Here is a 12342-nt window from a genome sequence, read left to right on the forward strand (position 1 = left end):
TGAGGAGGGAGGGCAAGGGAAACATTCAGAGCCGTGAGGAGGGAGGGCAAGGGGAACAATCAGAGTCGCGAGGAGGGAGGGCAAGGGGAAACAATCAGAGCCGCGAGGAGGGAGAGCAAGGGGAAAAATCAGAGCCGCGAGGAGGGAGGGCAAGGGGAAACAATCAGAGTCGCGAGGAGGGAGGGCAAGGGGAAACAATCAGAGCCGCGAGGAGGGAGAGCAAGGGGAAAAATCAGAGCCGCGAGGAGGGAGGGCAAGGGGAAACAATCAGAGCCGCGAGGAGGGAAGGGAACAATCAGCCACAGGGAGAGGGCACAATCGGAGCTGGGTCAGCCACCAACATACTTATCAAGTGAAGTCGCTTCTGTAAACCAGAGTTTTGGGATGTACATTTACTGCTCCATTTCCAGAAACGTTCAGATCTCAGCGGTTTCTCTCACTCTTTCGAGGTGATGTCCGCTAGATGCGCGCATATTTTTGTATTTGTTATCCTCGTTACTGCTGCAACTCGAAATACTTCGTCATATGCAGCTTCAGGATCAACAACTTAAAGCGATTGGAGCGAATGCAATTCAGAACATTCAAGCCGACAGTCTTGAACAGACTGCAATTAGAATAATCAGTTTCAAATTTGTGATTTTCAATAAAATCAAACATTGCAAGTCGAAGGAACGGAAAACAATAAAATGAAAACCTATGGCTTAAAACCAACAGGTGAACTGATGCAGGAGCCCAAAGATATCTGCGTTCTCAGGTAATCAGCTAGTATGCTGCTAATACTCTTCGAGAGAGAAGGGTATAGCTTAATTCAGCAATTTAAGGAACAGAAATACAAATGCTGGAATCCTTGAGGACAGAGTGCATGGGAAGGATGAATAATAATTCCAGAGTAGCCTTTCATCATTTCTGAATAAGGGTCAATATCAGGAACAGTCGAACGGTCTGTCCTCTCTGCAATTGTTGAATGGTCAGCATTTAGTACATTTTCTGCGCTCATGTTTGTAGCATATGCATTTTGGTCTTCGCATTCTACAATTTAAGCAGCAAATAGTAATTTGAGCAGCAGTTGTTGCATACTGACTATCAAGATTGGATGTGACAGAATAAACTGCTAGTACCTAAAATTTCATAACTGAGCGCAGATGTGCACAAAGAACATGTGCAAGACGATTGCAGTGATATCAAAGGTAAAATCAATGAGACAGTGACAAACGTCGATAAAATGTTAAGACATCAATTACAATAGTGTTTGCAGTGTTGTAGGATATTCAGGCTTTAGAGAGAGTTGCTGATATGCAAATAAGTTAAAAGATTCAAATTTGTGCCTTTCCAGTAAGAACAATTCAGGGCAATGTAAGTTGTATTGCAAAAGTATGGGACAAGATTTATAGAAGTAGACAATTTGCACTCTGGATTTCACTTCCAGCATTAGAATCAGAACAGTTACAGCACATAAAAAGGCCATTCAGCCCAGTGTGTTCATGCTTCTCTTCTAAAAGAGCAACTCATCTAGTCGCACTGACATGCATTTTCCCCGTAACTCAGTAACATTTTCCTTTAAATTATACCCAGCTCTCTTTAAAAATCTTCAACTGAGGCAGCAACCATATCAATATTGAAAGTTAATTTAGTAAAGTGAATCAAACAGGTTTTGGAGTTGGGGAACAGGCTGAGTTTTATTTTAATATGCAATTTCGATGTCTAATTTTTTTTTAAATGCCAAGAAATTGTCCGAAAGAAAATATGTTTTAAACTACATTTTTAACTTAATCTAAAGAGACATACCATAACTGGCATGTACAGTAGTTAATACAGAAAAATCCCCTAATTTAAGTTCATTTCCCAATGGGTTGAAAACACTTGAAACAACAAACTGAAATCTCTTTCAACCTTATAATTTCAAAAAAGATACAACATAATTTTTTCTCATTTCCTACCTGTCAACAAAGAAATTATAGTTTGATTAATCACAGTAATTAACGTCTGAGTAGTACATAATAAAAACGAGCAAATAATCATTTTTCATTCTCAGACATGTTTGGAATAAAGCTTTAAAGCATTGCCACTTTGTTTCAAAGTCTTGAACAATTAAAGCAAACTCAAATCCTTGCAGAATGAGATCGAACACTGCACTGCTTCCATTCAGAAGTCAGCTGATACATTCTGGGATATTCTCAACAAGCTGCACACTCTTTGAATACACAAATATGTTTGGTAATTTTCCAACTGCCTGAGGGCAACAATATCCAGTTGACCCATTACATTTTGATTCAACTAAGGCTAGGAAGTAATAAAGTCTCCAAAGATTAATCACATTTCACTCTGTAACTTCAATTACATTATTCTAAAATAAGTAAAGTCTTTAAAACGTCTCTAAAAAAATCAGTTATTAAAAGCATTTTCAGTAGTAATTCATGAATAATGAGCACCACAGGTAAGTCCAGATTTTATTACAGCCTTCTTGAACTGCTGCAGTCGTCTTAATTAAAGTACCCCTACAGTGCTTTAGGGAGGAGGTTCCACAATTTTGACCAGTGTTTGTCAAGGAATAGTGATTTTCTTTTCATGACAGGATATCTGTGACTTAGAGGTGCTGGCATTCCTATGAACCATTTGTTGTCAAGGTTGCAAGTTTGGGAGATTCTCTGCAAATAAACCTTGGTGATTTGCTGCAGTGCATCTTGCAGAGTGTATACACTGCAGCCTAATACACCAGGCATGGAGGGATTTATAATGATGGATTGTGTGCAGATCAAACAGACTTCTTTATCGTGGATGGGTGCATGCCTCTTGGATGTTAAGGAGATCCACACAAGTGGAAACTATTGCATTGTATGCTTGATATGCCTCTAAAAAGCATAAGGTTTGCTGGGTAAATCACTTGCCACAGAATACATAGCCTGATATGCTTTTGTCCAAAAAGTATGTGTGTAGCAGGTGCAGTAAAGTTTCTGGTCAAAGTTGAGCCCATAAAGTTCAAGTTAGAACAATTCAGGGCAACAGTGGTGATGCCATTGAATGGCACCTGTCTGAAATGAATGTTTCTTGCCATCTATCAGCCCAACCTGAATGTTGTTCAGGCCTTGCTATATGCAGGTATGACTGCAATATCTGAGGATTTACAAGCGGATTTGACGCTATAAAACATCCCTAATTCTGACCCTATGATTAGATTAGATTAGATTACTTACAGTGTGGAAACAGGCCCTTCAGCCCAACAAGTCCACACCGACCCGCCGAAGCGTAACCCACCCATACCCCTACATTTACCTCTTTACCTAACACTACAGGCAATTTAGCATGGTCAATTCACCTGACGTGCACATCTTTGGACTGTGGGAGGAAACCGGAGCACCCGGAGGAAACCCACGCAGACACGGGGAGAATGTGCAAACTCCACACAGTCAGTCGCCTGATTCGGGAATTGAACCCAGGTCTCTGGCGCTGTGAGGCAGCAGTGCTAACCACTGTGCCACCGTGTTGCCCAATGATATATGGAATGTCATTGATGCAACACTAAAGAAGATTGGATTTGAGAAATTCATGCAATTATGTCTTGGACCTGAGATGATTGGCCTATCACAACTACAATCTTCAGCATGTGTGACTCCAGCCGGTGAAAGGATATTTTTTCCCCCTGAGATCTATTGACTCAATTTATTAGGACTCTTTGATGCGAGCGTATCACTCTTTCCTCCAAATATTAGATTTATTTTCCACAAAAATCATTTTCAGTGATTCTTTTTTTTAATTACTCATTTTTCTCACTGGTCCATCAGGATTTATTGTTTTCTTCATCTTTTTTGCCAGGAGTGTGTGTTACCATCCTATTAGACCACTTACTGAGACCGAAGAAGCAGAAGTTACAGCTGACAGAGATGAAACTATCTGACATCAATGGAATCACTGTCAAGATCATAAGAGTACTCCAAGTCACACTGCAATGTAATACACATAAGAAATTTTATAACGTATAAGCAATAAAAATCAAAACTCTTCACACTTTAACAGGCATGCACGGCTCAACCTCAACTTCATTAGAAGAGTTGAAGGAGATTGACTATCTGAGACTACAGAGATCAACTGGTTCAGAAATGACAGTGTCAAAACACTGCTCCAGGAAACAATACTATGGTTGATCAGCCAGTCAATATGCAACCAGGAGAAGATTTGAATCGGTTTCTCAGATGCATGGCAGAAGCCAAACAGATGAAAGGGTCCAGTGGGACTACTTAAATTAACTTAAGAGAATTGTTTCATATTATCAACAGAAAGGAAGCCACACACTCAGCTGGAGTAGTAGAAATATTCAAGCCTCTATCTTCTAATACAAAACAAAAGAATGCTAAGCAAGCAACATTATTTCAATAACACAACTGAAAATGTGAAAAAGTTTACTTCTTCATTCAACCAACCAGAGACAGTAATTGAAGACATCCAACCTGATCAACAAATTGAGAGATAAGTTGAATATCACAGTTGCATGTCTGACAGGCCAACATTTATATATTCAGGACATTGTCAAAAGAAGAAATTATCTGGTTCAGGCATCCAGAATACTGCAAAGATAAAAAGTATCTTTTCCAATTAGAAAGATATTACCCATTCCAGAAATCCAGGATACTATTAGCAGTAATGTATCTGTTTCAACAGACCAGCTGTCCTCCATGATTGGCATTCACAAAATTAAAGGTCTTGGATGAAGTTAGGAGGCACATAGCTGAGTTAGCAAGGAAAGGTTTATCTGCAAAGCGATTCCAGGAGCTTAAAGGCCTTTTGGACAGGATATGGTAAGATCACCATAGTACCATTGGGGCAGTTCTCATTAGAGAGAAACGACTGGTGGTGAATTTGCCCTGAGGGTCCTCATGTCTCAGGTGAGGAGCTAGGTTGAGAAAGCAGGACTTTCATGATGTAGGAATTGAACCCACATTGATGAGACACTCTGCATTTCAAATCAACTGTCCAGCCAAATGAGCTATCTGACCTTCCTGACAGCCACACCCCAACCTTCCCCACCCCCTCAAATATGAACCATGCTTGTGTCAACAAAAAATTGGTCTCTTCTGGAAAGGATATCCAACAGATAAAAGATTCTCCAGAGGAGAAATTATCCACAGATGAGCATTAAAGTAAAGCTCAGGCAGAAGATTTACCATTTTCCAATTTTGAACAGAATATCACGTGCAAAATTGTGTCCTGCTCAGACCACCAACATTGGTGAAGTCAGAGACTTGAGATGGGCTAGTGATAAATGTAATACATACAGAAATATTAATGTATAACAGCTACCAATGGGAAGAAATGCTTGAGGTGAGATTTGTATAAGGTCATGATTATGAAGGAATTAATATTCATGTTACCTTGAACACCACCTGGTCTGATTATGTCATACAGTCTTTGGGTAGAGCCAGATGAATTCTACCCAAGTACCCAAAGGGAGTGGATGTACTCTATATAGTTATTAAGTGTTCATATCAATTATACCTGGCAGAAATTATAAACTGTGTTTGGTGTTGTCATGCAATAAACAGTCTTGTTGACAAAAAGTGATTGGAAAATGGTGGGAACATCCCTCAGGGTGGGCAGAATCAGTGTTAATTTAATGGGGAAAGCATGCGATCAGCATCTGCTGGACATTGGACTTTGAAAGTGCAAATACAAGAAGTATACATTTGCAAACTGCAGCTATATTTCATTTTCAATCATCTACAGTCAGATGTACAGCATGGAAACAAATCCTTTCTTTCATACCAACTAGATATCTTAAATAAATTTAGTCCCATTTGCCAGCGTTTGGCCCATATCCCTCCAAGCCCTTCCTATTCATATAGCTATCCAGATGCCTTTTAAGTGTTGTAATTGTACCAGCCTCTACCACTTCCTCTGGCAGTTCATTCCATACATGCACCACCCTCTGTGTGAAAAACTCTCCCCTTAAGTCCCTTTTAAATCTTTCCCCTCTCACCTTAAACCTAGGTCCTCTAGTTTTGGACCCCCTCACCCCAGGGAAAAGACCTTGGCTATTCACCCTATCCATGCCCTTCATGATTTTATAAACCTGTATAAGGTCACCCTTCAGCCTCCGATGTTCCAGGGAAAATAGCCCCAGCCTATTCAACCTCAACTATTTCAACATCCTTGTAAATCTTTTTTGAACCCTTTCAAGTTTCATAACATCCTTCCTATAGAAGGTAGACCAGAATTGAATGCAATATTCCAGTATTTCATCATCCATTTTCTATACCTGCAGAGTTAACATGTTAAGGGTTCAAATGCTGATTAAAGATAATTTGCAAATTGCTATTGGCCATTATAAATTGAACATTGCTATCTCAATAAAGTAGAAATTAATAGCAATGACTTTTAAAAAAGTGAATATTGGCCATGTGATCCATAACTTGTGAAACTTGCAAGGCGCTGTGAGAGGCAGAGACAATTGTTCAGCTGGAAAATCTCAGCAGGTCTGGCAGCATCTGCCAGATGCTGCCAGACCTGCTGAGATTTTCCAGCATTTTCTCTTTTGGTTTCAGATTCCAGCATCCGCAGTAATTTGCTTTTTATTTTTTGACAATTGTTCAGCATCTGTCATGGTGGACTTTACTGAATGCAATGATATGTTTCCTGATTAATGTAAGTCTGGGTGAGAAGAAGCTCAGAGTGCAGTAGCACTCCTTTTGAATATATTATGTATTGATCACTCAGCTTGCACAGCACCATCACCAAATTGGTGCACATGCCGAGGATCAAGCTGAATGAATTATTGATACGTAGGCCTAGTTTATGGGGTGCTGCATGTTTCACGATATGGTAAAGTGTGTGCAGCCTTCATTTATGTGGTATGTCACCACTGATTATCTCAGAGTTAAGAACCTGTTTTGCTGCTTATGTTTCTAATGCAGGTCATTTCCAGCAAGAGTCATGTGCCCAGTCACTGATGGGATGTTGATTACTGTGGCTGTTCTCCAAGAAGCTGAAGACTGATAGACGAGGACAGGACCAACAGAAAATCCACAAACAGTAGTAGTACCCTGTGTTGGCACTGTTGCAGCAAAAGCACCCCGAGGATGTGTCGGGTCTACAGGAGTGAACTTTACCCCTTTTCCTGGGGATGAACAAACTGCAGAATCAACACCGGCCTTCTATGTCCCAGGACACTGTGATGGAACTATGCAGGATTCTAGAGCAGCACCCAAGGGCCATAAGTGTGGGAGGCCATTGTGAGATATTGTGTTATGAGACATTGTGTTACAGTCTATCTTTATTAACTTGCTCACCAGCTCGCTACGTTCATTAATACTAGGTTCTCGTTCACTCATTCATAACCCTTTATTCACCCGTTATTTACTAAAACATGGTTTTATTCATTCATTCATAAAACAGCAGATTTATAGTATCCAAATTTAAAAACAACCCTTTCAAACCCATGACTACATTTCCACACCTTATCAGCCCTTGCTACAAGCAATGTTTATCTCCGAATAAGTGCAGCAAACCGAACAATACCATCCCCTCAAGTCTCCATGAAACATTATAATATTAATCAGTCATTACCAATCATCTCCTAGACCTGAATAGATTAATTACCTTTTAAATACTTTTAACTTTAGTGTTTCCATGAAATTGCATGAATGAATAAAGGGATTTTGCCCGAAACATCGATTTACATGCTCCTCGGATGCTGCCTGACCTGCTGTGCTTTTCCAGCACCACTCCAATCTTGTCTCTAGTCTCTAGCATCTGCAGTACTCACTTACACCTGAGTGAATGAAATACATACTGGCAAATAGTAAATAAATTTTACAACCCAATTGCAGTAATCAGTTTAATACCCTTTATTGTTTTATCAAGTACAGGTACAATTTTTAACTTATTTAGAGCATATAGGCCTAGCATTTTTACTAACTTAAAAGACAAAAGGACTAACACCTCCTAATTATGCAAGCAGACCGGACAGACGTCCTATCAGAAGTAGCAGTCAGCACTTAGCTCATAGAGTCATAGAGATGTACAGCATGGAAACAGACCCTTCGGTCCAACCTGTCCATGCCGACCAGATATCCCAACCCAATCCAGTCCCACCTGCCAGCACCTGGCCCATATCCCTCCAAACCCTTCCTATTCATATACCCATCCAACTGCCTCTTAAATGTTGCAATTGTACCAGCCTCCATCACATTCTCTGGCAGCTCATCCCATATACGTACCACTCTCTGCGTGAAAAAGTTGCCCCTTAGGTCTATTTTATATCTTTCCCCTCTCACCCTAAACTATGCCCTCTAGTTCTGGACTCCCCGACCCCAGCGAAAAGACTTTGTTTATTTATCCTATCCATGCCCCTCATAATTTTGTAAACCTCTATAAGGTCACCCCTCAGCCTCCGACACTCTAGGGAAAACAGCCCCAGCCGGTTCAGCCTCTCCCTGTAGCTCAGATCCTCCAACCTTTAGCAACATCCTTGTAAATCTTTTCTGAACCCTTTCAAGTTTCACAACATCTTTCCGATAGGAAGGAGACCAGAATTGTACGCAATATTCCAACAGTGGCCTAACCAATGTTCTGTACAACCGCAACATGACCTCCCAACTCCTGTACTCAGTACTCTGACCAATAAAGGAAAGCATACCAAATGCCTTCTTCACTATCCTTTCTACCTGCGACTCCACTTTCAAGGAGCTATGAACCTGCACTCCAAGGTCTCTTTGTTCAGCAACACTCCTTAGGACCTTACCATTAAGTGTATAAGTCCTGCTAAGGTTTGCTTTCCCAAAATGCAGCACCTCGCATTTATCTCAATTAAACTCCATCTGCCACTTCTCAGCCCATTGGCCCATCTGGTCAAGATCCTGTTGTAAACTGAGGTAACCCTCTTCGCTGTCCACTACACCTCCAATTTTGGTGTCATCTGCAAACTTACTAACTCTACCTCTTATGCTTGCATCTAAATCATTTATGTAAATGACAATAAGTAGAGGACCCAGCACCGATACTGGTCACAGGCCTCCAGTCTGAAAAACAACCCTCCACACTACCCTCTGTCTTCTACCTTTGAGCCAGCTCTGTATCCAAATGACTAGTTCTCCCTGTATTCCATGAGATCTAGCCTTGCTAATCAGTCTCCCATGTTTAACCCATCTCCTGACTCCCAAAACAGAAGCACTTCAAACCTTTGCACACTAGAGATAAAAAATGTAACACCATAATAATGGAATTTTAATATATGTAAGAAGTGTGTATAAAGGGGCTCTTGTGAGAACTGTATGTCGAGATTGTTTTACTGCCTCGAACATGTGTTGTGATTGCTGAATTTAAGAAGCTATTTTCGCCCTTTACCGATTTCGGTCGTTATTTGACACGATCCCACACCATCCTTTCCCAGTTCGCCCTCTAAAGGTGGCACTACATTGAAATTCTATGCCACTGCCCCATTTCAGGGAGCATTGGGAATCCTATTTGGGATCTCTCATTCATGCATCCACAAATACAGGCAGACAGTGGCTGATGCCATCTCTGCAAGATTAAATCAGTTCATTTAGTTTCACAGTAACAAGATCGACAGCATTCTGGGCAGCAGGATTCGGAAATGTAGCTGTCTTCCCCCAGTTCAGGTTGCCATTGACTACGCACATGTTGCATTGAAAGGACCATATCACAATATTGTGGAATTAATTAACAGAAAGGGCTTTCATTTGATTAATGGTCAAGAGGATCCATGATCATTGTACTATTACTTCCTGGAGGTATAACCACTACCCGGGCCACAACTCCTATATTCTGGAGCACTCTCCTGTACCGATTGCATTTAAGAGTCCAAGGTTAGTTACCGGAGACAACAGCTAACCACTAAGGCAATGGCTCATGACATCAATGTGCAAGCTTCTCTCTGCCTGACGCGGAGTACAGAGATTGTTGTCCGAGCTTCAGCCAGGGTCACAGTGGAGCAGACAATGGAGCTGCTGAAGGTACAATTCCATAGAGTTTGTGTGTGTGTAGACATAGTGTGTCATGTTTTCCTGGTATGCTGTGCTTTGCACAATTGGAGCAGGCAATGAGATAATACGCTCATTACTGAGGAAATGGGAGCATTTTACTGAAGACGAGGACACTGGAGAGATGGATGCTCTCCTTGTACATGACAGTGATTAGCTGCATCAGATTCTACAAGGCAAACAGGAACCGATTAACACTTATTTCCACTCAACAAGTGCAAGATGCAGCAGATATTGGAATGCAAAATAGTCATTCGTCATCATGCCAGTATTTTGTTTGCTTTGTGGAGATGAACTGCAAACTCTGTTCATCTTGTTTGTGCTAGCTTTTATTGGTTGTAAGTAAAAGTTCATTTTTGGAATTGTCTGATTGTTTGCCAGTATGTGATGTTCATGTACTGAACTATGACAAAATCTAGGTTTACAATGGGCATTGAGGACAGTTTACAGTGACCGAGGAATGGTGCTGAGACAGATGCAGCTAAATCCAAGGAACTTATGTGGCCTGGTAGTTAAACAGTGACTGGGGTGAGAGAACAGGATTGTATGTGCGAGGGAATGCCAACCATGCCATCTATGTGCTGTCAGCAGTGTGGCTGCTGGTAAGGGGCAACACCAGATTGCTAACACTGCTCCAGGTGCAGAGCAGCCTTTTAAAGATAGTGTGGGCAGCACGGAGTCCTGTCTTTCAGCGGATATCCGATGGGTGGCAAGTTGTTTTAGGAACAGTCATAGAGATGTACAGCACGGAAACAGACCCTTCAGTCCAACCTGTCAATGCTGACCAGATATCCTAACCCACTCAGCAGCACCCGGCCCATATCCCTTCAAACCCTTCCAATTCATATATCCATCCAGATGTCTTTTATATATTGTAATTGGACCAGAATCCACCACATCCTCTGGCAGCTCATTCCACACACGTACCACCCTCTGAGTGAAAAAGTTGCCCCTTAGGTCTCTTATGTCTTTCCCCTCTCACCCTAAACCTATGTCCTCTAGTTCTGGACTCCCCAACCCCAGGGAAAAGACTTTGTCTATTTATCCTATCCATGCCCCTCATAATTTTATAAACCTCTATAAGGTCACCCCTCAGCCTTCGACACTCCAGGGAAAAATGCCCCAGCCTATTCAACCCTTATAGCTCAAATCTTCCAACCCTGGCAACATCCTTGTAAATCTTTGCTGGACCCTTTCAAGTTTCACAACATCTTTCTGATAGGAAGGAGACCAGAATTGCATGCAATATTCCAACAGTGGCCAAACCAATGTCCTGCACAGCCGCAACATGACCTCCCAACTCCTGTACTCAATACACTGACCAATAAAGGAAAGCATAGCAAATGCCTTCTTCACTATCTGATCTAACTGCGACTCCACTTTCAAGGAGCTATGAATATGTACTCCAAGGTCTCTTTGTGCAACAACACTCCCTAGGATCTTACCATAAAGTGTATAAGTCCTGCTAAGATTTCCTTTCCCAAAATGCAGCACCTCACATTTATCTTAATTAAACTCCATTTGTCGCTTGTCAGCCCATTGGCCCATCTGATCAAGATCCTGTTGTAATCTAAGGTAACCTTCTTCGCTGTCCACTATACCTCCAATTTTGGTATCATCTGCAAACTTATTAAGTATACCTCTTATGGTCACATCTAAATCATTTCTATAAATGATGAAAAGTAGAGGACCCAGCACCGATCCTTGTGGCACTCCACTGGTCACAGGCCTCCAGTCTGAAAAACAACCCTCCACCACCACCCTCTGTCTTCTATCTTTGAGCCAGTTCTGTATCCAAATGACTAGTTCTCCCTGTATTCCATGAGATCTAACCTTGCTAACTAGTCTCCCATGGGAACCTTGTTGAACACCTTACTGAAATCCATCTAGATCACATCTAATGCTCTGCCCTCATCAATCCTCTTTGTCACTTCTTCAAAAAATCTCAATCAAGTTTTGTGAGACATGATTTCCCACACACAAAGCCATGTTGACTATCCCTAATCAGTCCTTGTTTTTCCAAATACATGTACATCCTGTCCCTCAGGATTCCCTCCAACAACTTGCCCACCAGTGACATCAGGCTCACTGCTCTATAGTTCCCTGGCTTGTCCTTACCATCTTTTTTAAACAGTGCACCTTGTTAGCCAACCTCCAGTCTTCTGGCACCTTACCTGTGACTATCGAAGATACAAATATCTCAGGAAGAGGCCCAGCAATCATTTCCCTAGCTTCTGACAGAGTTCTAGGGTACACCTGATCAGGTCCTGGAGATTTATCCACTTTCATGCATTTCAAGACAACCAGCACTTCCTCCTCTATAATATGGACATATTTCGAGATGTCACCATCT

At 41.4% G+C, this 12342-nt stretch overlaps 1 long non-coding RNA gene across 1 annotated transcript; it reads left to right on the plus strand.

The window, feature by feature from the left end:
• Positions 1–311: 311 nt before the first annotated feature.
• Positions 312–10552, plus strand: LOC148146971 (uncharacterized). The gene is made up of 3 exons (XR_015760026.1): positions 312–754; positions 3811–4877; positions 6903–10552. It is a non-coding gene; the product is annotated as an uncharacterized LOC148146971 (long non-coding RNA).
• The last annotated feature ends 1790 nt before the right edge of the window (positions 10553–12342 follow it).

The sequence above is a fragment of the Chiloscyllium plagiosum genome, unplaced genomic scaffold, assembly GCF_037043375.1.
Source record: "Chiloscyllium plagiosum isolate Xiang-an unplaced genomic scaffold, Cpla_swu_hap1 HiC_scaffold_18, whole genome shotgun sequence".
Taxonomy (NCBI): Eukaryota; Metazoa; Chordata; class Chondrichthyes; order Orectolobiformes; family Hemiscylliidae; genus Chiloscyllium; species Chiloscyllium plagiosum.